At 43.3% G+C, this 27,164-nt stretch overlaps 1 long non-coding RNA gene across 1 annotated transcript; it reads right to left on the bottom strand.

The window, feature by feature from the left end:
- Positions 1–625: 625 nt before the first annotated feature.
- On the bottom strand, positions 626–19,461 carry LOC118497289. The gene is made up of 3 exons (XR_004899812.1): positions 19,448–19,461; positions 9,384–9,389; positions 626–702 (listed from the first exon to the last, which is right to left on the bottom strand). It is a non-coding gene; the product is annotated as an uncharacterized LOC118497289 (long non-coding RNA).
- Between the last annotated feature and the right edge of the window lie 7,703 nt (positions 19,462–27,164).

Raw genomic sequence — 27,164 nt, 5'->3', positions numbered from 1 at the left:
AACTATTCCGCATTAAAAGGCACTAAGGAGATACGACCACCGAATGCAGTGAGCAATCCTGGCTTTGATCCTGAGTTTTGGAAGAAAAAAAAACACTACAAAGGATATTATTGTGACAGCTGACAAAATTTGAATGTGGGCCGTAGATTAGATAGCAGTGTCAATGTTCTAGTTCCTGATTTTAATAATTGCACCGTGGTTACTCTGGCAGTCAAAATGGCACCAGCATGTTACTGGTGATTTGGACCTTGGTTTAGCCACCTCGGTACTTGAGTTCTGGCTAATAAGTAAATCAGAGCCAAGGCTCAACCTGTAAGGGAAAGTTTATCTAGAAAGTCACCAATAGGAAAAGTGAGCCCAGGGGGCGTGGGCTCAGGAAGCAGGTGACAGAGGCAAAAGAAGGCCCCTGGACCTGGAGGAAAAGAGAAAGGCAAGGAAAAGGCACCTGGGGGGAGGGGGTGGAGAAAAGCCACAGAGAGGACAGTGCTGGATCCTCCCTCCTAAGGGCTTTAATGGGGGAGGTGGATTTCATGGGGGGTGCGCTAAACAGAATGTTCATCAGCTTCCAGGTGTGTCCTTTCAGGGTTGAGCTTTCTGCTGACTGGTCAGCACTACAGGTGGGGGTCAGGAGTCACGGCGGCTGGTCCTGGTGTCAGTCATGGCGTCGCATTGTCTGGTTTTGCAGCGTTTCTGGGCCTGGAGCTAAAACACGTCGGAGGCCTAGATGTTAGCCCTAGGGGTTAGTGCATAAAGGAGTGGTCACGCAGGAGCCTGCACGGGAGTCACAGGAGGCCACTCTTCAGCGTCTTGTTCCTCCTCTGAGGGGCACTAGCGTGATGAGCGACATGCAGGGGGAGGAAAGACCACGTGAGTGTCCGAGCTGCACAGCCCGTGATACGAAAGGTCCAGGGGTTTAAGCCGAGGGACCAGCAGTTTACCCTGAAGGCCAGGACCTCATTTTCACAGTTTTCCCAGATGCTAAGCCCCGGGGGCTGTCTGCCCCGGTGACGTCTGCCCCGGTGACGTCCTGCACCTGGCCCACTGTCCTTGCCCTGCTGACGTCTGCTAAGTGCCTACCACAGTTATCTAAGAGGATATCTTTGTATTTAGAAATACATACAGCAGTCTTAAGGGTAAAAGGGCATGATGTAGCTTACTCTCATATAATTTATATATAATATATATAAAATATATACTATATATATTTTACTTATACATATATGTTTTATATATATAAAATTATATGAGTAAGTTACTATATATATAAAGAGAGAGAGAGAGAGAAAGGGAGAGAGAGAGGGACTTTGGGACCAGTATTAACAAATAGTAAGCATGTGTAAAGTGGATACTAAACTTCATAATATTTTTGCAACTTTTGCAAGTTTGAAAAATTATAGCAAAATGAAAACTCACTACAATAAACAATAAATATCCACCTTGTTTCATTACATAGGCTATAACTTAGGGCTTACTATTGTGGGGAATAATCATCTTTATGTTTGTATTTTGTTTTTTAACTCTGTTCTTGGGGTTCACATCACGTGCCAGAAGAGAACCAGCTTTTCCAAAACCTTCTGCTATAATTAATGAGCAAACTGGTGAAGTGTTAATTTTGAAAAAAGAAAAAAAAGGAACTTGCGTGTTGAATGATAGCTCCAGCTGATGGGAGGCATTACTGCTGGTTGATTCCACGCAAGCAAAACACACCCAGCTGTGGAGGCCTGGGAGGCTCCGGGGAAACAACTTTAAAAGGGAGTTTTATAAAATTTATGAAGCCTGGAAAATAAGGAATGCTAATCATATTTCAACAATCTTGGAAGCAAATTAATGCTTAGTGAAATCATTTAAATCAGAATAGAAAGAGAAGTGCAAGACATGTTAAAATTTATTTAATTCACTTAGCTTCAGAATATTTTATTAGTTTATGCTGTTCTTTAGCCCTTTCAGTCTTTTGCTTCAAGTAATTACAATTCTCTTTATACTTATGATTACAATTCTCTTTACATTTTAATTTATGATCAAAAGAGAAAAACTGAGCCTTTTTGATTCATTAGGGTATAATAGCTAGACATATATATGCTTTATGCATAAAAGTACTTGTTAAACATGCTGCACTATATATAAGGCATTGAGTCCCAACAGAGTCTTAAGACACAAAGGATAAGAATGTAAGATCCGTGTTTGTAGGAGCGTATAGTTTGCAGTTAGAAATGGAAAGGACAGAGAGAGAAACAGATTATGAGGAGATTAGAATTCCCTATAGTAGATTAAGTGCTGCGATGAGCAGGCAGTGCTCATGAAAAAATAGAAGGGACACTCGGAAAGGAGTGGCTATTGGGAGAAATCTAGGTTCTTGGTTAAAAAAAAAAAAGGAGAGTTTTGGTCCAGGAAAGAGAAGACAAAGACGTGAGAGGGAGTACGTTACGCTTTTCTCCACTTTCTACTTTTCTGACCCCTTGGAAGTTATAATCAAGGGATTTTGGACAGCTATATCTGTAATTTGGCTTCTAAGCCTTGAGCAGTAAAATTGCAGACATTCAGTCTCATCATGCCCTCTCTGAAGGCTTGACAGACTCACCCCAGGGTTTTTCTGGGTCTGCTGTATGGCATAGGTGTGACCGCTGAACCACCAGACTTTACCTTTTCTGTCTCACGGAATTTATATCTGTCGCCCTGCTGGGTCTTTTGGGAGGTCTTTTGAGGCCACTGCAGCCACTAATTAAGTATCCACTCCTTCTTTATTACAGGTAACTTCTAAGGAGTCTGGCTTTTTTCATTTTGGTACTATGCAAAAGATCCTAGGACTAAGGTGCACTCTGCCCATGGGGCTCACCTTTTAGAAGGTGCTCTGTCGTCATCTCTTTAAGATTGTCTTTTCAACTGCTTTCTGTCTTTTGAAACTCTGGTTGAAAATATTGTAGTTCTTCTTGATTTTGTATGTCTTTTAAATTCTTCTTGATTTTTTTTTGTTTTTTTTTTAGTCCATCAGCAGAATTCAAGATAGTTTCTTTGGATTTATCTTCCAGTTTACCAATTATTTCTTCAGCTGTATCTATTCTATTTACTCTTTCAATTGAGTTTTAATTGCTAACACTTCTATTTGATTCCTTTAACAATGTAACCTAGTTGTTTTTCTTTATAGTCTCATGTTCCTGGCTCTTATTTTCAAGTCCCTTTCTTATTTTTTTAAGACTACACACATAATTATATTATATTCTGGATTTAAAAATTCCGATATCTGAAGTCTTCGTGGTTACTTTCTGCTGTCTGTTGTTTTGGTCGACTCTACCATGATTTTTTGTTTGTTTGTTTCCTTAAGTGTTCTATGAACTACTCGTACTGGGATCTCATACTCTTTTTAACTATGGAAATTTATTAATGTCTAGATTAAAGTAATGTTCCTCCAAAGAGAATTTACATTTGCTTTTGTCAGACACCTCAAGCACACATGTTCCTTAACTTGACTACTTTAAATAAAAGTCTCTTCTAAGGGTTCTGAAAGACACAGGTAGGTGAATTCAAAGTGAAGTGGTGAAAATTCTCAAGATAATATTTTTTTGTACTTTGCTCCAAGATTGGGACAGGCCGATTTCTATTCTTCCCATTTCTGTGAGGTGGGAAATGGGTTTGCCTTTCCTTTGTTCTTGGGCTAAGGTTATGCATCTTTTTCCCACCAGGGGTGTGTTTTAATCTCCAGTCCTCCATGCCGCACGGAACTGTTGTGGAGGAAACGCCAGATCCTCAGGGTTTAGCACCAGCCCTCAGAGGGAAAGCTGGCATCGGTGCTCGCTTAACTTCTGGGTTTCTGCTTGCACTTTAATTTTGGCCTATGCGGATTTCTTTCTTTTGTGCCAGCTCAACAATGCAATTAAAGACCTATTTTTTTTTTCTTAGTTCACCATTTTAGTCATTTTTATTGGCAGGGTCTTTCAGGCTATCTGGTCTATGATAATGCCAGGAACAGAAGTTGGCTCTAGCCGCCCACGAGAAGAGGGAAATCTAATCAATTACATGGTCTCAGAGGCCAGGGCAGAAAGGATTTTTGGTTGCTTTGGAGAGACATAACGATTTTTGGCACCGAGACCAGACTGGGACTTTTCTCAACAGCCGTTCCAGCGGGCACCGCGGTCTGCGCTGCTGCGTGGGTGGCGCAGCGGGACCAGACAGCTGTCCCACCGGGCTTCCGAACCGAGGTCCTCGAGAGTGCCAGAGCTGGGTGGGCTTTAGTCCTGAAGGGGGTCTCGGAAGACGGATCGCTCCTCCCACCTTGTGTTATACACGCAGTGAGCTGGGTTCCGAAGGGATACAGCCTTAGAATTGGTTTCTGAATCATCATGCTTATACTTTCGGTTTCTCAGATGTGCTCAGACAGGCTGGAATTTTTTAGAGCCCAGGCAAGGAAGATGATTTTTTACTCCGTTGACCTCTAGGTGACATGGGTGGAATTGGTCTACTATCGCTGTTAGTAGTAAAACTGAGTCATAGCATCTTCCCCGCCCTCTTTATGGCATGGTCCAACCCCTCTGAATGCACAGCTCTAGATAAGCTGAAGGCAAAGATCAAAATGCTTCGCAGTTAACGAACACCTTCTACAATCATTAACCATTATAAATATTACGTCCTGTTCTAGTGAGATTTTAATTTAGTTTCCCGGTGAATAAAGCTTAGGAAAGTGAAAGAATGTTTACTTCATTCGTTGGACTGCTAAGATGAAAGAAGTTAACCATTATTAATCACATTAAATTTTGATTGTTTTGAGTGATGGCTTGAAGACTTGTTTGTAGAAGAGAGAACAGGTTATATGGTAGATGGAATTCTAGATTTCTGTTTAAATATAAATAAAAGTGTGGAAATATTAATAGAAAATTTATTTTTCACCTGGCTGGCATAGCTCAGTGGATTGAACGTGGACTGCGAACCAAAGTGTCGCAGGTTCAATTCCCAGCCAGGGTACATGCCTGGGTTGCAGGCCATAACCCCCAGCAACCATACATTAATGTTTCTCTCTCTCTCTCTATCTCCCTCCCTCCCCTCTCTAAAAATAAATAAATAAAATCTTAAAAAAAAAAGAAAATTTATTTTCAAGGCAATGCTTGGTGAATATTCTTCTGAGAATGGCACTAAACACACAGTTATTTAAAGCTTCTGCACTTGGGAGAGGTGAGAGAAAGAAAATCTTTATATACAAAGTAAGAAAAGTTCGGTGAAATCATAATACCAATTATCAAGAAGGAATTCATGAGGTAGGGGATACACGTCAATTAAAAGGTAAATAACTGCCTAGCAATTTCGGCTGGGTTTTGGTAAAGAAACAAAGGGTTGAAAACAATTGTGTGAGTTTTCTTACCTTGGGTTGTGAAAACAGAACTTGCATTCTTAGAAACAGATGTCTATCCTGTCTCAGAAATGACAATAAGTACTGTCAGGATTTCATGAAGCCAATTTGAAAGACTGTGAAATATGTCACATCTTCTTGGTGGGGACCCCCGCTGAAGAAATGCTGTTTGTAACAGAGTGGGGATCTGGCCCCATTGTGAGTTGAGCCAAAGCTCTTACCTATTTCTGAAACTGTTGGGTTCAGTGAATTTACTAAATTATACTCTTTCTCTTAATTTTTAACCCAGCTGTTCTTTTCTCTCTCATATAGCATGTGTAATAAGAGCAACTTTACATGTATAGTCAAGTTTTTTAATGGATTCTATAGTTATTTTTCTGGTTTCTAACCATTTTTCATCCTTCTAGACAAGTTCTCCACAATGATATAAAGGCTACACAGCAGGCAGAATATACAGATTCCAACCTTTGCTTCTTAAGCAGGAAATTACTGCTCTTGGGTTCAGAGATTTCTGTTAGCCACCTTTTTTTTAAAGATTTTATTTATTTATTTATTTATTTTTAGAGAGGGAAGGGAGGGAGAAAGAGAGAGAGAGAGAGACATCAATGTGCAGTTGCTGGGGGCTGTGGCCTGCAATCCAGGTATGTGGCCTGACTGGGAATCGAACCTGCGACACTTTGGTTCGCAGCCCTCGTCTTTTAGCCACCTTAAAAACAAGAAATCCTGTTTTGCCAGCTAGAAGAGCTCTTTCCCTGAGCAGTAGAATTCAGTGTGAATGTTCAAATCTGTACTTTCTAATTCCACAATTTTGTCAAATTGTAGAGAAAGAGCTAGAAGAATAACCATTTCTTTCCTCATTTTCATTCAGTTTGAATGGCATTCATCCCAATAATATTATCACACTGGTTCCCACTGACCAGTTTCACATGAATTTGGAAAGCACATAAAGAAGCGACTGTGCATCTAAAGCAGCTTTAAACTACAATAGAAGAAAAAAATCACCCACTTAAGGGTAGGAATGGCTTTTAGGTTTGAATCTAATAGTTTATGCTATTTTAAGAGGGGACGCAGGGGCGACTGTTGATACTGAGAAACTATACTCTGCAAGTTTCATAAAATGGAAAGACTTTTAAGCTGATGATGTAAACTAATGTGAGAGTCCTCATTTTTTCATTTATGCAAGTGATGAAGTTTCATTAGGTGGTAGTTAACTTCCCACCTTATAAAATCTAAGTGAATTTTCTCCCCCAAGCTTTGGGTATAAAGCATCAAGATTCACTTGGCTTATTTTCTATTTAAGCATTATATTCTCCAAATTCATGACTTTATATCAGTTAAATGATTTAGGAACTTTCAGAAAATGTCAAATGTCACCCATCCACATAGGAAATATAATATAAAAATGACCACTCAAGCATTGTTTCAGGTGTAAATGATCTTTCAGTGTTGCATGGTCGGTTAAAATGTTTTCACAAATGAAAGGTTATAAAGAACTGTAGCATCCACCCCTTTTACGGGGATGAACTTCCCCACAGTGTGGAAATCTCGCTGGGGCCCGTGGCTTCATCAGGAGGGGAGAAGGCCTGCAGGGCTCCGTGGAGCTAGAGCTTTTGTCTGCTCAGCATCATTTCCTGTCCTCCTGTCCTCCTCCCTGCTCTTAGTGGTCCAGGTGGCGATGTCAATCATAATGGCCTATCCCCTGTTCATGGGTGAGCAGAGAACCAAGCCTTGCTATTGGAGTGCCAAGGATTGATTTAGGAATGTGCATGGGACTCAAGAAAGATAAATTGCTGTCTTCTCTGAGGTTGATAGAGGGCTTTGTGGGGTGGGGGATGCCTAATTCCATGGTGATTGCAAAGCAGGACACACGCACCCCTGGGGCTGAGGGTCTCATCTCATCTGACACACTCACAGATAAGGCCTGCCTGTGAAGCAAGTGAAGACCACCAGCACGTTTGCAAGGAGGGGAAGGAGAGAGGCACTCTCTCTCTCTCTCTCTCTCCCCCTCACTCTCGCTCTCGCTCTCATTCTTGCTCTCAATCTCTCTTCTTTTTCCTATTGTGACCAATGACCAGATAAGATATTTTGAAGTTTTGATGCTAATGTAAACAAATACACTGTAACACAAAGAAGGTTTTCACAGTGTAATTTAAAGATAGATTCCCCGCTGCCAAAACACGGAGATGTCTGTCGTTGCCCTTGCCCTTGAGGAGTGACCTGGGGTGCAGTGTTCTCCTTCGCAGTTACCGCTGCGCAGGGCTGAGAGCGCCCGCCCCGGGGAGTTAACCTGTGGGGCAGTGTAAAGAGGAGCGTATATTCTTTCGCGGCACTTGTAGCTGTCATTTTATTTTTTGAGAGTTATGAATGGAGGTATTGTTGCCAACAGCTGTACCGTGAAGGCATTTAAGCCAGTTATTACTGCCTGTGGTGTCTGCACTCAAAATGTTGCAAACACGGAAATTATGATCTACAGAAGTGAAAAATGTTAAGTTTTATAAGATCTAGCTGCATGCTGGGCTCTGTCTCTTCATATTATTTGGCAGATTCTTTTGTAATGATGACTCTAAAGGGGAGTACTTGTAATCCCAATTAATTCCAAAGAGATGGCTGGAATATATGATATAACATGCACGGTCATATTAATTTGGAAAAGCAATATAGTAACACTAATTTTATTTTTGATATATTTAATTATTTCTCAATACATTATGTTAGACCTAGGTTACATGGAACACAATCTGAAGACTTAGAATATAGTAAAATAAGTTCTAAATTTTACGTATCTTAGACAGTGATGAATTTTGTTGAATTGAACTGAAATGACAAATTTATTTTGGAATTGAAAAAAATATATAGTGATTTTACATTTCCTGGAAGAATTCCGTGATGCATTGTGCAATAATGTATTTCCTTCTAGTACAATGACAGTCTGTAATACCTGAAGATCTGTGGTCACACCCAGGTCAGTGGTCGGTCTTCTGCTAACCTTCCTTCTTCTCCTCACCTCACCCGGTCATGACGTAACCCTTCACTTAGGTCAGACTCTCCCTTCGGGTCACATTAATGTAGGAATCCACAGTTGGGTTGTCCTTAGTGCTTCACGATTTATGATGGTAAATCACACCCCATTTGACATCGTTTTGGTTCTTGGGCTATTCTCAGAATATTTGCCAAAAAAGAAGTTAGCACAAGGAGGAAAGATACATATTTACTATGAGAAATGGCCTCAAATAAAGCATGCGATTATTCACTTATATATATTATGTACTTTACAGAACTCTTCTAGATTGTCTTAGAGCATGATGGATATCGTAAGGATTTGTTCTCTCTGTAACACTTAGTACAAGTAGGGTGTTGACAACGGCTATTGAAAATCGCATGACTGCTGATGGTGACTTATAATAAAAAATACAGCATTCACTGTGTGGCTTTGTTGGATCCTTCTTTTTGTCTGACAGCTCAAATCCCAAGACAAATTTTCTGCCTCCTTCCTAGAAGCAGCCTGGACAGGGCCTGCTGTCTGCCCTGCAGCTCACTGAAAATCCAAGATGACTGGTGTTTTTGTGCCTTACCAGCAGCGCTTCTTGGAGACTGATTGGGGGTGGTTGTCAATGTTGCTTTTGGATAGTAAGCGGTCTAGAGGAACAGTGCAATTAAGGTTATTATCAGGGCAAATCTGATGTTGTTTCCATTCTACTTCCTACAACGCTATAGATTTGTGAGGTGTGGCACTGAACCATTGTCTGCTTAGAAATTTGGACTAATTTTTATATGCTATCTGAGAAAATAACATAAATAAACTAGTGAGATAAAATGTTATAAACAACAGTGATTTGGAATAAAGTGTTAGTAGGATATTATCCCTGAAGACAATAATAACTAATTACAGAATATTTACTTTTTAAAAATGATTTTATTTATTTATTTTTAGAAAGAGGAGCAGGGAGGGAGAAAGAGAGGGAAAGATCAATGTATGGTTGCCTCTCACATGCCCCCTACTGGGGACCTGGCCTGTAACCCAGGCATGTGCCCTGACTGGGAATCGAACCTGTGACTGTTTGGTTCGAGAGCCAGCACTCAATCCACTGAAGCACACCAGCCAAAGCCACGAGAATATTTACAAATATTGCATCCTCAATATTACCAAGTATACTAGACTATATTCTAAGCAATTTATAAGCAGTAATTCATTCAATCTTTAGAACAACCCTAAGAGGTTGGATTTGCTTATACCCATTTACAAATGAGAAAACTGAGGCATAGGGAAGTTAGTAAATTTGCCAAAGTTCATGCATCTAGTAAGTAAAAAAGTTGGAATTTGAATCTAGGTATTCTGAATCCAGAACCATGCTGTTACTCATCAGGCTATCGAGTGCTTATGTACGGCTTTAATGTGTTTTAAATAGATCAAGAGTTACATTAAAATTTACCATTATCCTTTTATAGTGAGCTCTGTAGAGCAAAGAAACTAGCATAAACAAAGGGAGTAGCATTAAGTAGTATGGCAGTACAAAGATTTTGTGACTGTGATTTTAAGCCACACTCAATGGCTGGTAAATACGGAATTTGGTATAAGAAAGGTGTCTGGCATACTTCAACAAGAACTCTGTCTAAAATATGTGAGCCACCATCCTCTGTGATGACCATGTTGTTATTCTCCCATCAGCTTGATAGGCCCTAGGAGTTGGTTTCCCAACTTGCATATGGTTATGTTTAAATCGTGCAAACTTTTCATCTGATTATCCATGGCCGACGTCGCCAATGTGCATTGTGAAATGATGGATCAGGGTTAGGAATTCATCTGTGGTTACGCAACTACACACAATTGCCCTAGAACTACCGAAATAGCTGAAGACTCCTTGTGTTTTCCCAGCACTTTTTCCAACCAAAGGGCAGATGCTGTGTGATGACAGCAGTGCGGCAGAGTTGCGAGTCTTCAAAGTTTCTATTGCCTCTTGAGTATTTTTAATACCGATGATGAAAATAAGAAGCTTGAAGTCTCATCCACCATGGCAAACAATTATTTGCAATTTTTATGTATTCCCTTTCAGCTTTCGTCTTTCTACAGACAGAATGTTAGGTGTATAATTTTGCTGTATATGTAATTTTGGATTCTCTTTGTTCTTAACGTTTTCTATGCTACTACAAATTTTATAATTGTTTCTGTCTTGATGACTAAACAATAAACCGTCGAGTTGATTATAATATTTTATGAATCTATGCTCTAATTGTGGAGATTATTGTTTAGATTTTTCCCACTTATTTATTATTGATAAAAAAAATACACGGAAGCTGGGTTTGGTCCATAGTCCAAGTCCTGCCCACTACTTACTTTTGTAAATAAAGTTCCATTAGAACACAGCCACACATACTCATTTACATATCACCTATTATTTCTTTCACACTATAATTTTGAGTAGGAACCATATGGCTCACGAAGCCTAACATGTTTATTATCTGGCCCTTTACAGAAAAAGTTTTCCACCTCCAAATCATTATTGTAGTGACCAAATTATTTTCCTTACTTTGGATAATTTCATTAAGAAAAATTTGCAGGTTTGAAATTACTTGGCTCAAGTGTATGAGTGTAACATGGTCTCAAAGAATATTTCCAAATTGTTTTCTAAAACTGCTATATTGATTTATAATACTGTCAACAAATAGAGGTATGCTACCTTCATTCAACTTTATCATTGGGTTTTCTCACTTTTTTTCTGTAATGATTACTAATAGCACACCATTGGTCTTTTTTGTTTGTACTTCATTATGAAAAAAGTTATTTCCCTGTATATTTTTAGTTGTTTTTTCTTTTGTATGAAATGTCTGATCATGATTCTTATATGCTAATCTATTAGAGTTTTATTGCTTCACTTGTTAATTTGTATGAGCTTGTGGATGATTTTCTGACTTGCATTAAAAGAACCAGCAATAAGATATGTCGGTTGATGGCTTAATGCACAAAGATACATATAACTTATGCATGCATTCATTAAAGCAGACAGGGAAGCCAGGCTGATAATAATTATGAATGCCACCTTTTAAAGCTGGAATATGTGTGTTACGGATGTAAATAATACCAGCAGTTCTTTTAGTACTCTCTAAATCTGTGAGCAGAGCTCCTGTAAGGAAAATATGTCTCCTTTATGTAATGAAAATATTTGCTTATGTAGCATTAAATTTCTCATTTGTGTGTGATTCATTAAACTTGGCATCGGACTCGGCTCTGGTCCTGGATAAGAGAACCTTGTTGTGATCATCGTTTTCCTCGAGATGGGAAATGTTGACAAACTCCAGTCTTTCCTGCCCTGGCCGCAGACATTGAAAAGGGCTATAGTAAAATTAGAGCAGGAGGATCTGTGGGGTCCTGAACACAGGACTCAAGTTTCCAGACCAGGAGGAAGAACAACCTCAGGGAGGTGGGAGCGACGAGAGTTTACTTGTATTTGTTTATAACCCCAAGGGCGGTTTTCAGGCACGTATCTGGCAGCAATATTTTGAAGATATTAAACCAATGAACTTTCATTTCCCCTTTAATATTGTGTTTGCTTCCAGCCTCCCACGGCTCCGGCTGGGCCAGGAGGTGTGTAGCCCCACAGGATGAGGGGACAGTTCTGTCTGGACCCCTGACACTGCTCAGCTTCAGTCACAGAGCTGAGTTTCTTGGGCGTGGCGTCGGGCAGTCATGTTGAAAGCCAGCCTTTGATGAGAAGGAAATGCCATTTCCAAATTCTTTTAGCATCCATTAATGGAAAAACTTGGTTGATCATTACATGCAAAGTGTAGCTGGAACTCAGCGTCAGAGACGGAGAGCAAGGAGAAATATTTCCCTTTTGACTCGAGGGAAGAAGCAGTGACGTGAGGGGAAGACACGGGACTTGACAGCGGGCTGCAGGCATCGCGGGGGATGATGCAGCCAGTGGTCACATTCATGCAGTGCAGGAGACACAGTGCCCAGTGACGGGAGAGGGAAGTGCCTAGAGCAGACTTCTGTTCCCAGGCCTCCAGGGGACGTGTGCAACTTATCAACGTTTTGGTGCCTTGGAGAGGGACAAAGGATTGCTGAGAAAGCCTAGGCAGAAAATAAAAGGGCCCTAGTGTTTGGGAAGTTTAGTGTCCAGAGGCCCTGTTTAGGACCATGGAACCTACTGGCCGGCCTGATGACCAGAAGGGACCCGTGACACCTGATCGTCCACCAAACTAGGGGGCAGGTGGGATCGTTAGATGGCTGGAGGTGGTGAGGACCAGAGGGACTCATTTCCCTCAGTCCTCTGCGCACTCAGAGGACCTCTGGTGTCAGCCCGGTGTCGTGGCTAAGAACACAGGCCGCGGGAGCTCGAACAGTGGCTCCAGCACTAACTTAGGAGCTGCCAGATCTTAGTCACGTTACTCATTTTCATTTCTCAAGTACAGAGAGGGCTCTTATGACAGCTGAAATAGGGTAATTTTCCTAAAACATTTGAAAAGCTGAGTCACATACATTACTCCTCAATAGCCTCATTAAAGTAGGTTGTTAGCTGGGGAGGAGCGTGTACCCACCAGACGGACTCGGCCAAAGAGACCACTGAACCTGTAAGAGAATGAGAACATCTCTCATAACTCCGTTTAGCCCACATTGCCCAGGGCAACATCAGATTAGTTACAGAATAATAAAGAAGTCACATTGTTTTGGGGGTAGTACTTGTGGTAGTACTTGGTAGTATTTGTGACCTCTGTAGAGAAACACAAAGCCACGCGTGTTCCGGACATCTCTTGACCCCCTCTGGCCTCTGTCTCTTCTGACTCCAAGGCCGAGCTTCTGGAAAGAGTTCTGTCCGGTCAAAAGCACCATCCCCTCACCTCGCCCTCTCCTCCACTTCACAGCACTGCGCCCCACTACCTGTCCCACCATCACATCATCAGCGCTGCCAATGAATGCCCTACTGACCCGTGAGCCCCGTGAGCGCTTTATGAATAAGTTTTCAGCGTCTTTATCCTCCTCCTGTGGCCCTTTTCTTTTGTCTTTGGGCTCTGTGCCGCAGGGCATTGCTGCTTTTGTCCTTCCTCTGCACCTGCTCCTTCTCGCCTCTCGCAGCCACTCTTCCTCCCTTGGCCCTGGAAACTCGGTTGCCTTCCTGGTTGGCTCGGTTGGCTCTTGGTCTGTCTCACTTCACACTGGCTCCGTTCTCCACCTTCCCACATCAGCAGCTGCTCGTGAAGGCGAACACATCTAAATCTTAAATCCAAGTCTTGCTTTTGAGTATAGATATGTATTTTCTTACGTGGGCATTTCACGGATTCCTCAAAGTCAGCGGATCTCCAGCTAACCACCGTATGTTTTTGAAAATTCAAATCAGGGTCACCTTAGGACGATCTTTTAAACTGTCCTCTCCTCCACACTTGCCTCCACCCCCATATACACATTATTGAGATGCCCAATGCTCTCTATGAAAAAACTGGTTTTTTAAAACTATAGTGTTTGTTTTATTTCTCTACCTTCCCTAGGGAACTATAATCTCCTTGAGGACGGAGATTCCTAACTGTGTCTTCAGGGCCTGGCAAATGGTAGGCACGGAGTCAGTTTTTACTGAGCGAGTGAATGCATGAGCGCATGAAGGTGGCCTCATGCACGTGAAAGGATCTCTGGAAAACACAGTTACGTGACATAGAAGATGGATGAAGGCCTTTACTCTTTATAATCATGGGTAGTTGGCAGTAGCTTAAAAAAGCAGTACAGCTGGCTACAAATGCTGTTAGCTTACAAAATCTTTTTCATCTGATTTACGTTGACTGTACTGTATATTATTTTATATTTATTATATATTACATACATATTTTTATTTATCGTATGTTCACTATATAGGTCCTTATATAGGTGCTTATAAAGCGACACCCCTCTCCCATATCCCTGTGAACTTAGTCTTCGCAGACACACGCTTTTCCGTTTTTAGCTACGTTCCCTCTACTATCAGTAAGCGAACATAATCATCCTACAAAGATTTATAGGAACCAACTATCATCGTGCAACAAAGAGTGAGTACACAAGTTCATCCGCGCATGTTAGGTAAGGAGGGAGAGCTGGGCACAGCGCAGGTGGTCCGCGTGTCCAGTGTCGGGGACAGACATGTGGCCGTCCTGCAGTTTCCTATGTCTTTTCATTGATCTCAAGGCCCAGGGGTTCGGCATCATTTCATCTCTGGAAGTTCACATTTTATGATTTCCTCCTGGGTTTCTTTCTGCCCTGATTGGCCATAAAATGAAACATTTCCCCCCCTCAATAACCTCTTTCTTGTTGGCCCAATAAATAAACCAAGAAACCTAGCTCTTTTAAGACTTTATGGCCTTTCTTAGGTGGTTTTGGAAGTTTTCTTGGTTTTTGTCTGGGGAATCATCCAGATGAAGTTTCAGTGCCCTCGAAATCTGTTTCTTATCTTTGTCTCTGAACAGGGGTCTCCGGGCTGATGGCTGAGGCCCCAGGAGTGAAAATTAAACTTCCTTACTGGGCGCCTCCCCACCCCCCACCAGACTTCTTCCGTAGGGTTCGGACAGGCGTGCGAGCTGCGGGAGTCACCTCCTCCACTCTCACATCACACCTGCACTCCGTGACTCGGAACTTTAGCCCCAAATAGGGTTGAGTTCTCTCATTTATTCTGTTTTTCAAATTAAAAAATATTTTTTAATTTTTAAATTATTTATTTATTTATTTTTAGAGAAAGGAGAAGGGAAAGAGAAAGAGAGGAAGAAAACCATCATGTGTGGTTGCCCCTCATGTGCCCCCAGTTAGGGACCTGGCCTGCAACCCAGGCATGTGCCCTGACTGGGAATCGAACCGGTGACCCTTTGGTTCACAGCCCGTGCTCAATCCACTGAACTACCCCAGCCAGGGCTAAAAAAAGTTTTATTGAGGTATGTTTGACATACATTCTACTAGTTTGTGTATAATACAATGATCAGTGTTTGTCTGCATTGTGAAATAGTCACAAGTCCAGTTCACATCCACCACTACACGTAGTTACAATTTTTTCCTTATGATGAGAAATTTCAAGATCCACTTTCCAAGTTACTTTTAAATGTATGATACAATACTGTTAATTAGTGTCACCACGCTGCACGTTGCAGACCCAGAACGTTGATTTTATAACTGGACATGTGCATCTTTGGACTCCCTTCACCCTTCTCCCCATACCCTGCCCACCGTCAAAGTGTACAAGGTCTCTGTTTCTCTGTCTTTTTCTTAGTTAAATATTAGCCAGGCCCCTCCCAAGGTCCATGGCTTCCTCAGTGCAGGGTTCAGCTTCCCGGCTTTGCTGTAAGCCCACAGCTCAGCCTCCTGGCCACAGGGACCTCAGGTTACGGTTGCCTTCCCCTTTGTGCACTACTGACTGCTCTCGTTTCTTCTCCCTGTGGCGGGGCCTGGGTTCCTCCTGGGAATTTCTCCTACTTCACGGGGGCGCAGCACTCCATTATCCTACGTGCAGAGTTCTCGGTGCTGCCAGGGGCAGAAATCATCCTTTTCGCACGCGGATTGTAAAGAGACCGTTTTCACAGTGCTCAGGGGTCTCAAGCAGTGCTCTGTGTACCTTCTGGGCCTTGGTGGTGGTGACAATGCTGGTGCTGGTGGTGAAGGAGACGGATGAGGTGGGGACAGGGAGAGATGACTCCAGGCCCAAGGGCCCAGCTCTGCAGAGCATTTTCCCAGTGTGGTCTGCATGCAGATTTTTAATGAAAGAAGGGTTCCAAGTCTTCAACGTTTGTTCAAATCAAATAAATAATTCTGCTTTCCCCAGTTAAGTTTATTCAATCTGCTCAGCCCTAGAAGTTCTTTGTGATGATTTAGTGGCCTTTTTTTACAAGTGTAGGTTTTTAATGTCAAAATAGTGTAAACACACCGAAATAAGAGCAGAAAATTCCAGGAAGAGAAGGAAGAAGTCACTGCCGCACGCGAGCGACCATGCTTCCAGGGAACGCGGGGCAGAGAGGTGATCAGAAGGTGGGTAGAGATTTTTGTTTTAGGTGAATGGCTGTGCTCTTTTAAGAGATAATAGTAACGATCATCTTTAAAGTGTCATGAACTGTGATGTTCCCCTAACTTTGGTTCACAGGAAACTATCCATGCCACCAGATGCATTCATCATGATTGATCTAACACATATGTATTGTGAACATGGGCTCCTTGGACCAGATCTGCCTACGGGTAAATTGTTACGCCTGATTTTCATCAGTCCATTTTTATGAGTCTGTACTAAGCCAAAGCACATACTGGAAAAACAAGTATAGTAAAGTCAAGATTTGTATCAAAATCTCACATGTCTCTAAGAGCTACGCTCAGTAAGACCTGTGGAGCTTGTTGCAATTATAGAATAATCTCTTCTGCAAGATCTGAACACTCACGAACATATAATGTTACATTATTTTTGGCGTGTTTAGAAAAGCAGCGTGCTTGCTGTATGCCCAATGCATAACTATATATAAAGTTTCTCATCCAGTTTTACTTAACCTTTACAACAATTGAGTGATTTTTATAAACTTCATTTTAAAAAATGTGGCCAAGAGAGGCTCAATAACTTAATTAAGGTCTTACAGCTTGTAAGTAATAGAACTAAGCTTGAAACTTATGTCTGTCTGGTCCAAAGCTTATGTGAATGTATACACATGTATAAATATATAGGCATAAATATGCACATGTGTATGTACATATACATGCTTATATTTGTTTCAGGTGTATAGGATAGTGGTTCGAGAATTATGTAATTTATGACGTACTCCCCCTGATAATCCTAGTACCCACCCTGCACCGCACACAGTCCCGGCCCTATTATTGAATGACCCTATTCCTCACGCTATACTTTATAACCCTGAGACTCTTGCAACTTCTAACTCCCTCCACTGTTCTCACCCCCCACCCCCAACACCCTCCCACCTGGCAGCCCTCAGTTTGTCTACTGTTCGTACTGTTCCTTTTAGAAAACCCATTCTCAAAATGTAGAGGATGTGCGTTTTTTCCTCACTTTTTCCTAGTTAAATGCTGTCTCTTTCCTTACTTGGCCGTAACCACCCATGAAGATAGTTATCATTATAGTGATCATGATTCAAATTTCATAGTTAAGTAAGGCTCCTTTGCATCTCATTTTAGAGCGATTCCTGCTACCACTTATAGTAATTTTGGTTCCTGGAAACCTTATGAGATTAGTCAGCCCTGCTCTCCAAGTGAAGAAAACAGAACAGGCGGGTCTGGAGCCACAAAGAGGACCTGGCGAACACGGCAGCCCCCGAGCCACATCACAGCCCCGGGGGGCCTCAGAGCCCTCTGCACCTTTCACCGCAGGTGTTTATACTACATCGTCAGGGAGAAGCCTGTGTTGAAATTATTAATGCAAGAGAAGCCTATCCTTTTTGATAGATAGAATAATGGATTTGTAATCCTTTTTTTTGAGGGGGAGGGTGCTGTCCTTAACAGTTACAAACAAATAAAAAAACAAAAACAAACAAACAAACAAAAAACCCCATGTGAAGTGCATAGCATCAATACTTCTGGAATACTTCACCTTTTTCTGGACTGTCAAATATGTTTTATTAACTGACTTTAGGAGCATATGGGGAAGCCCTGCATAATGGCCAAAGGAGCATCGTGACTTGTTTGGAAAGTAGAATAAAACTCTGCTGTTTTTTGCATGTAATTTGTCCCGTGTTTTACAGTTCTCGATCTGTATGTAAAACGAGAGAAGTGCATTGTGATTTTGCCGGGGCCAACACGAGCATGCATACGATATGCCGTCTAGCACATTTCACGTTGGTTTCAGGGGCTCGCGGAACGTGACGAAGAGCTTTCTGCTCGTGTCATAGGATTAAAGCTGCCTTCCTGCGTAGCTCTAACTGGAAATCAAATACTTAACTGTTTCAACACATTACTTAAATATAAAATTTCAGTCTAAAAACTTAAATAATTATAAATGAAAAAACCCTTAAATAAGTATAAATTTAAAAACCTTAATCATGTTTAATAAGCAAATAAGAACACCGAAGGAACTAAGGTGACTGGAGAAACTACCTGAGCTGGGGACAGGAAACCAATGCGTTGGTTAAACCATTTATGCCTTTGGGGCTGCCTGTATCTTTTTAGAACAATGAGGAGGTTGTACGCCAATACTCTGAATTTTTATGCTAATTTTTATAGTACATGAACCATTTATATAGATGTTATAGACAGATTCAGTCTTGGTGGAGTGTGTGTGTGTGTGTGTTGGGAAGTGGTCACCTGAGCCCTGGTTTTAGAATTCCTTTTCCCCTGGGAATGTCTGCAGAATTCCTTGGACTTTTGGGACTTTAACTTCAAAATCATTATTTAGAAAATTTCTAAAATCCAGCTCTAAGTGTCTATTATTTTATAAGTTCTTGGTTAGTCAAAGAAGACCCTCGGGTGCTTGGGTAGCGTTTACATGAATCTAGAGTTACCCCAAATATTTTGCTCAGAAACTAGCCCTTGTGATTTCTCCCGTATAATATCAGGCAGATTTTTATATTCATGTGTACGATATATTCAACTATAAATCAAAGAACACATTGAAGAATCATACTTACATTTTTATGTGAGAAGTAACCCTGTAAAATTATAGTACAAAGGCCAGGAGAATATAAATGGCTTTACAATAAGTATTTGGTTCACAATACTTACCACGATCAATTACATAGTCCACGTGACTGAGAAAGAGCAGATGGGGAAAAAAATAGATCCTGCTTGGAAAAAAGCACACTTCCTGGGAAGAGACAAAGGAACAATAATGACTCGATGGGGAAAGTTGTTAGTTATTGAGTCAGGACAAACACGCCAAGACAGTGAAACATGAAGATGACGCTGCAAGTTGGTGTCAGGCAGGCTGGCTTGGCAGGTCCCCGACGGGTGCTGTGGCGAACATCTGCTTGCAACAGAAAGGCAGGGATCACGGCATCAACCGTTCCAGGCATTCTACCAAGGAGTCTCCCTGCTCGGGCTAACTAACGTGAGGCACACACTTCCAGGCTCTGCTGGAGCGCCTGGCGGTGTGCTGGTTGGGTCAGCAAGCTGAGCGCGGGACAGAGCAGAGGCCATCGGGCTGGCTCACGGTGAGGAGTTCGGACAGAACTTGTCGCGTGATCCACCACAGAGAAATCTCAACTGGTTCCAGGACGTCTTTACTTACACAATTACAGAAATTTGACTTTTTACATGAATCAACAGAGACTTCTCTAAAGTATTTTTCTTAATAATGATTAAGCATTATAATGTTATACTAAATAATTATTAACAATATAATTAATACTCATTATTCTAGGTATCTATATATCTATATCTATATCTAATCTATAGAATTGATGAGTAAGCCTGTATATACACTTTTGTCCCTAGCTGTTCCTGGGGCCCCTCTCCCTATAGAGGTCTCCCACATGCATGCCTAATAAATTTTTCACCTGTTAACCTGTCTACCGTCAGGTAAGTCGCAGGTCTTCCCCTAGTGCCCAGCCCCCACCCGTTGGACCTGCCTTGGTAAAGGAGAAGTTTTTCCTTCCAACAGTGAAACCCTCACAAGTCCCACTGCTGGGCACAGACACGGCAGCTTGCATTGACGACATGTCGTCCCTCATAGGATACTGCACCAAAAGGCTGTCTTCACACCCAGATGTAGCCGCAGCAACAGCTGGCCCTTTCTCCTCTGGTCCCTTCTCCTCTGGCCTTATTTATTCTGCATGGCCCAGCTCCTCACGTCATCAGCTGCTGGTTCAGGGGCAGTGGGTCTGCTTGGCTGCTGGAGCCCCCCATGGACCAGCACAGGTGTGGGTGACCCCTTGCCTGTCTGTGCCCCAGTGGCCACGGCACAAGTTGGGCAGGTATTGTCAGTTTCAGTAATAGGACTTGGGCTCTCTCTCAAAAGATGCTGAACACTTCTTAAAGAAACAAAATTCCTCCTTTTCTTTTTTCACCTAGAAGAGAAAACAACCCTCCCCAAACCCTACAGAAACAAGGAAATCTGCCAAAGAATTTTTCACCTGGATTCAAGGCAAGAGCAAGTTTTTCTTTTCTTTCGGCTGGAAACTGAAGAATGCCTGTTTCTCACTGTAGACAGGACCCAATTCAAGGTGTTCAGTGGGCAACCTGGCATTCAGCCCTACCCATAATTCATGTATTAACTACCGGCTACATTAAGTGCAAAGTGTTACGAGTCACAACAAGATCGCTGTAACTGTCAAATTAGAAACTCCGGGAGCTACGCTCAAGCAATTTCTGCTTTAAACATCATTACCAATAATAACCCGTAGGATCGGAGCTGGGCCGCATGGTTAGCTGGTGACGTGTGAGGTCGGATGGAATGCACCAGACGGTTCACCGGCTCTCTTAGCTAAGCCTGGCTAAGCAGCAGCAACTCGCTTTTGTGAGCTTGTCCAGGACAGGTATCTGTAATTTTATAGAGCCATTTATGAGTCCGGAGACACATTGGCTGTCTAATTAAAAATGCCCTTTTGCACAGGCACTTTTCAGACCCAAATTGCACTTTCATTCAAAGGAATGCATAAATATACATGATAATTGACTCTAATGACAGGAAAAGAATGTGATGAAACATTTCCTGATAGAATCTAGTCCGGGCATGCAGAGAGGCTCTGGACTCCTCCTCACACCCTGTGGTTTACACCAGAAAGGGAAATCCTGAGGGCGAAGTTGTTTTTGTTCTAAATGTAGAATATATGTATGAAGACGAGCAGAGGGCCTTTGTGTTATCTGGACAAGGGAACATTATCCATGTTCTCTGGCTGGACGAGCGCACCTACCTTAATGGCCTTTTCGAGTGTCTGGGATTCGACTCCATTTCTCAATTCCTCCCGCAAGTGTGTCGTGCTCCCGATTACACAGCAGTCAGGCTTTGGAGGCAGTGTGAAAAGCCCATTGTTTCTGGGCTTTCTTCCATTGTTTTTTTTTAGAGCATGCCTCGAGTCACACTTCCCCTGTTCCATTATGAATCTGGCACTCTTCGGAGATAGGGAATGCAATTATAATGATCAAGCATCTGAGCGTTTGAAAATGAATCTTTAAAACTAGGCCCCAATTGTTAGGACGCAATTGCGAGGCCTTCCATAAACATTCCACGCGTTTGGAGGTAGCAGAATTTATGGACAACTCCTCGAGCATAGCCCTCGCGCTATATTGATAAAGCCCGAAGTGAGAGTGAGCAGGGGGATAGTTTATCTGATTTCTTATCTGAAAGTCATTCAGTGTTGAGCTTCTCACAGAAATAGCTTCAGTTCTCTCAGGAAAAGAAACGGAACACAGATACAAACAAAACTCCAGGGCAATGAACAAATATTCTTTCTGATTCAGAACAAAGGATTTTGGCAATCAACGGGACAAATAGCTAGACACTGCACCCGACAGAGTTAGTGTTTATAATGAGTATTACATAAGAAAAACAGGCGGTCATATGCTTTACGCATGAGTATACTTCCCTGTAACAATTTAGGTGGCTTTTGTGAAGGATATGAAAATATTCTTAGCCAATATTTAGAAGATACATTTTCAGGGAGTCCCGATTATTTACTGAAGCAGATTTCTGAAATCATGTTATGGGACTGGTCACTCCTAACTGTATGAAAATGTATAGGGTTTTACCAATACCCATCCAAGTCAAATATTCATTCTGTTGCAGACTTAAGAATCAGGTAGGCACGGCTTTCAAAACGGCCACCTGTGGCCTCAGAGACTCTCTCTGTCTTGCTCCTCCGCCAGCTCTTCTCCCCTTTCCCACTCCGACACTGGTGATGGATGAATCCTTCACTCGGGAAGTGGCAAGGACCGTGGCCTTCCGGTCCGCACAACAGGCTCCAGCAAGAAGGCCAACAGGGCCCACCATGCTCAGTAGGACGTCAGTGAGAGAATGAGGTTCACGCCGACTCCCAGAACTATGGTGGGGAGCTGGAAGTAGAGACCATTTCTTACCTTGTCTCCCCATCCTCCTCACCCCCTGTCGCTCCTTCCCCAGTGCCCTCACCTTCAGGTTTCCTTTGCTCCCCACTCCCCTTCCCTGGACTTGAGGACAGCCCACCAGTCAGAGCAACCTTCCTGAGGGTTCGCATCAGTCATCAGCCCTCACGGAGGGAGGGGCGGAGGCGTGTGTAACCTCTAAGGAACGGTTTACTGTGGGAGTCCAGCTTTCTTGACAGCTTTCACTCCCCAGCTCTTCACAATGCACACAGTTCTTTACTCCTCCTCATTCACTGACCGAATTCGGCTCTCTCTGTCACCATTCAGGGGTCCTCTGCCACCGCGTTACAGGTCGGTGTCCCCTAGGGTCCTTCCTCCTGCTCTTCTCCTTCCCACACTTTCCCTGGTGACTCGGTCCATGTTCACGTTCCGAACCTCACCTGGCCTCCTGCTCACACCGATCTCCTGAGCTCCAGATGGATACCCACCTCTATCCTGAAAACCTTCCTGTGATGGACTGAACGTTTATGCCTGTTTAAAATTCAAACGCTCAAATCCCAATCCCCGAGGAGATAATATTGGGAGGTGAGGCCTCTGGAAGGTGAGTATGCCGTAGGGTGCAGCCCTTACCAATGGGATTAGTGCCCTTATACCAGGTGTGGGTCCTGGAGAGAGTCCTCCCTTCCGCCAAGTGGTGACGAGATACCAGACAGGGACCAGGAAGTGGGTGCTCGCCAGAAACTGACTCTGCCAACCTCTTGACTTTGAACTTCCCAGCCTCTAGAGCTGTAAGAAAAAAAAAATTTCTGTTGTTTATAAGCCTCCCCGCTGATGATATTTTGTCATAGCTGCCTGATTGGACTAACACACTTCAGCCATCCTCAAATCAGCTTAAACTCTACTTTTTCTAAACTGAGTTCTTCGCCTTTTCCTGCTCGACTCTGCTCCCCTTCTGGTGTCCCCTTGCTGGCATCTATGTGGTCACACAGGGGAGCAAATGGAGAGCAGGGGGACGCTTTCAAATGAGAGATGCCTTTGGGCAGAGGGAGACCTGGGCAAAGAGGAAGAAGGGAGCGAGATCTTTGTCTTCTGAGTCTGGGTTTGTGGTTTCGCCCGGTGCCTTCGGCCCCCTGCCCTCTGGCAACCCGTAGTCTGGCAATCTGTCGATCTGTTCTCTGACTCTGGGTCTGGTTCTGTTCCGTTTGTTTCTGTTGTTCTTGAGATCCCACAGGGAAGTGAGCAGTCTCCTTTCCGAACCAGGAGGCCTTCCTTTCCCCTGGTTCAGACCCTTGTCCCTCCATGCAACCCTCTTCAACAGCGGCAGAGCCTCAGGGCTCTATCAGTCAGGCCTCTTCTACCTTCGCCTGGTCGGCCCATGTCCAGCCTAAACTCCGTAGTCCGTCATTCCAATCACTCCCTGGCCGCTGTTCATGTCTTTGGCCCTCTTTGCTCAGCAAAACCTCAGTCCTCAATCAGCCTCAGCATGGGATTTCCCTGCTGCCTCACACAGCGGTGGCGCCCGCACCCCCCGCAGTGTTCTGGCCTCACCTCGGCTGGGCCCTCAATTCCCCACAATTGTTTCCATTCTAGTCCCATCTCGCTCAGGGGCTCTTCACCGTTTTCATCTCATTCCTCAAACTCCCAACGTCACCGCCTCTCCCATTCCTTTCTGCAAAAAAGTTTTTGCTTTATACTCTGCTGAGCAATTCAGACTCGGACCTATAAATAACCACTACATGCTGACTGCATGCCAGGCGTTGTGCGAAGCCCTTTAAATGCGTCCGTTCATCTGTCCATCTCCAGAGCTTCATCAGGGAGCTGTGTTCGCTGTTGCTCCGTTTTGGAGCTGGAGCCGCAGAGGCGAAGAGAGGTTGGGTGACCTACCCAAGGTGGGACCTGCGAGGGGATGACAGCCAGGACTCAGACCCCTGTGCAATATCTCCAGAGCCCACCTTTTCAACTTATTTTATTTTTAAAAAGATTTTATTTATTTATTTTTAAAGAGGGGAAGGGAGGGAGGAAGAGAGGGAGAGAAATATCAGTGTGTTTTGCCTTTCGTGCCCCTTACTGGGGACCTGGCCTGCAACCCAGGCATGTGCCTTGAGTGGGAGTCAAACCAGCGACCCTTTGGTTCTCAGGCTGGCACCCAATCCGCTGAGCCACACCCTCCAGGACACCTTTTCCGCACCAAACAACCAAAGTCTTCAACTTTCTCTGCCATAAACTGCAAACCTATCTTCATTAATTAAGAAAAAAATTAGGTTGAAAGTTTTTTCTCAGTTATTCATGCACATAATTTAAAGAGACAAACAGTCACGAAAGCACAGCAGTCCGTGACCTTCTTATCCTTAATTTCCTCTTCCCCAGAAGCAACCATTTTTAGCCAGCTCTTTGGCACACGCACCCACGTCTATAAATACCAGGCATATGTTGCTGCTTACCGATCTGTCCGTCTCAGCCCCTCTGTCCTGCCTCCCCGCGAGGAAATACGGGGTTTCGCTTCTGCACATTGGAAAGCCCCTGCCCCGTGCACCCACATACAGGACGTTTTCTCTCCTTTCTCGTTCCCTACGGGTTATGTTCATTTGTATATTACAAAATGCAAATGCTACTCACAGCTAAGCCATAGGTGTATTATTGTGTAATTACTTTTCCTTCCCTGAACACTGCGGTGTAAGGCCTGAAATTAAGGCCCAATATTAATGCTACGTGATGCCTTGTCGTCTGGTGAAATGCGGTTGACCACGCTTCCTTTCCCCACGCTACCCTCATGGAAACCATCCCCTAGTCAAACAAGCCTCCTGGTCAAGGGACCGGGTGCCGTGCCCACCTCTCCTTGGGGAACGAATTTCAGTCCCCTGCTAGCACTCGGAATTATCCAAGCAAGCTAACCACATCTTCCCACGAGAACCAGGGGTCACCTTGCCTGCTTAGTATGACACAGACCGCCTCCCACAGCCCCTGGTGGTGCCCTGCATTCCCACGTGCCACCTCTGGGGCCCTTGCAGGGCGTGTAGCAGCAATAAGCTACTACTGATCTCATCTGCCCATGTTAGGTGTCTTGGGCTCAGCTGTCCCATCACCCCAGGTTGGGAATTTCTTTCTTGCCAAAGGGATGGATAGGAGGCAATTACAACAGGCATCTCTCTGTGTTTCTAGGATGGATAATAACCTACTTGGTCCCCCCTGTTCTCTTTCAGGTTGTGTAAACCTCCTCTGGGTCCCTTCAGCCCTTCCTGTTAAATTCCTCTCCCTGGAGCCTCTGACCCGCTCCCGTCTGGCCTGGTTGACTACTGTGTCACCTTTTTTGAGATCCAGCACATCTGAAAAGGTCGTTATTCTCCTGCTTGATAGTTTGGCCAGGTTTCGAATTCTTGGCTGGAAATGATTCCTCCTCCGAATGGTGAAGTCACTTTCCATGTCTCTCTGTTTCCAGCACTGCTGTTGAGGAGTCCAAAACCATTCAACCCCCTAATCCGTTATGTGTGACCTGTTTTCCCTCTGCTCCGTGGAAAAAAGTAAATCCCTCCTTCCCCTCACTACCCCCTGCCCCCACTTCCTTTTTTTTAATTGACCAATGAAATGTACCCTGGGTTTTATTTTCATTCATTGAATTTGGCACTTGCTGGATGTTGCTAATCTGGAAACTCATATGCTTGGGCTCTGGGGAAACTCTCAGACTTAGTCACTGGATGATTTTCTCCGTTGCATTTTCCTATTCTCTCTTTCTGGAACTCTTGTTATATGGATATTGGCTCTCCTGAATAGTTCTCTAATTTTCTTTTTTTAAAAAAGATTTTATTTATTTATTTTTATTTATTTTTAGAGAGAGGGGGGAAGGGTAAGAGAGAGGAAGAGAAACATCAATGTGTGGTTGCCTCTGGAGTGCTCCCTACTGGGAACATGGTCCTCAACCCAGGCCTGTGCCCTGACTGGGAATCGAACTGGCGACCCTTTGGTTCGCAGGCTGGTGCTCAATCCACTGAGCCACACCAGTCAGGGCAATTCTCTTATCATTTTTCCTTTTATTTCCTGTCTTGTCTGTTTTTTAGATTTCTTCTGGTTTCTAGACTTCTTTATCTTTCAATCTTTCCATTGAGCTTTTCATTTCCATTGGTATAGTTTAAATTTCAAGATTGTTTTCCAGGTTCTTTTTGGGTATATTTGAACTGTTGGTGAGGTGTCATGCACTGTAAGGTGAGTCAAATGGCTATTTTCTTGCAGAATTGCCAATGTCAGGTTTTTTTTATAGGTGCGCCTGATGTCCAGGGAAGGGAGGCCTTCTCAGACTCTTGCCTGAGTCTGAGCGAGAGGAGTTGTCCAGGCCCTGAGTCTTCCACACATGGGGAGATGCACATTGGGTTACTTTTTAACTTTCTCCACTGTTAACTTTCTCAGGTTTGCTAAGTCAGTTGTCATTTACCCATCTACTTTTCAATTCCCAAAATTGTACTGCTGATTTTACCTTCTTTTTGGGTTTTTAGGTGTATGCTTTATGTATTAATAACTTTCCTGCTATCTACATAGAATTTGGGAAGGAGGTAAAGCTATTGCATGTGTTTAAGTTTTATCTTTTTATTTTTATTTCCACCCATCCTTTCCTCAGGTCCTCTGATTTTAGTTAAGATATTTTCTAGTCTAAGGCTATTGCTTTACCTAACAATCAAACTCAGTGTTGTGCTGTCTCTTCAGAGGTATCACCTCAATGATCATCCCTTCTGTGTCTTGTGCCTTTGAATCTCTACTGACTCTTTCCTGTCATCTAGACACACATTGAGACAACGCCCCTCTTACACATTCCTCTGAACGAATACCTTCCTCGTGCTCACTTCCAGCTTCCTCACACTCCTGTCTATACCGCTGCTTCCCTTTACAGTCCGGATCTTTGAAAGCACCCCCTGTACT

Source organism: Phyllostomus discolor, chromosome 11 (assembly GCF_004126475.2).
Source record: "Phyllostomus discolor isolate MPI-MPIP mPhyDis1 chromosome 11, mPhyDis1.pri.v3, whole genome shotgun sequence".
NCBI classification, from domain to species: domain Eukaryota; kingdom Metazoa; phylum Chordata; class Mammalia; order Chiroptera; family Phyllostomidae; genus Phyllostomus; species Phyllostomus discolor.
The sequence above is the reverse complement of the archived record's forward strand: the minus strand, read 5'-3'. Positions and strand labels throughout refer to the sequence as shown.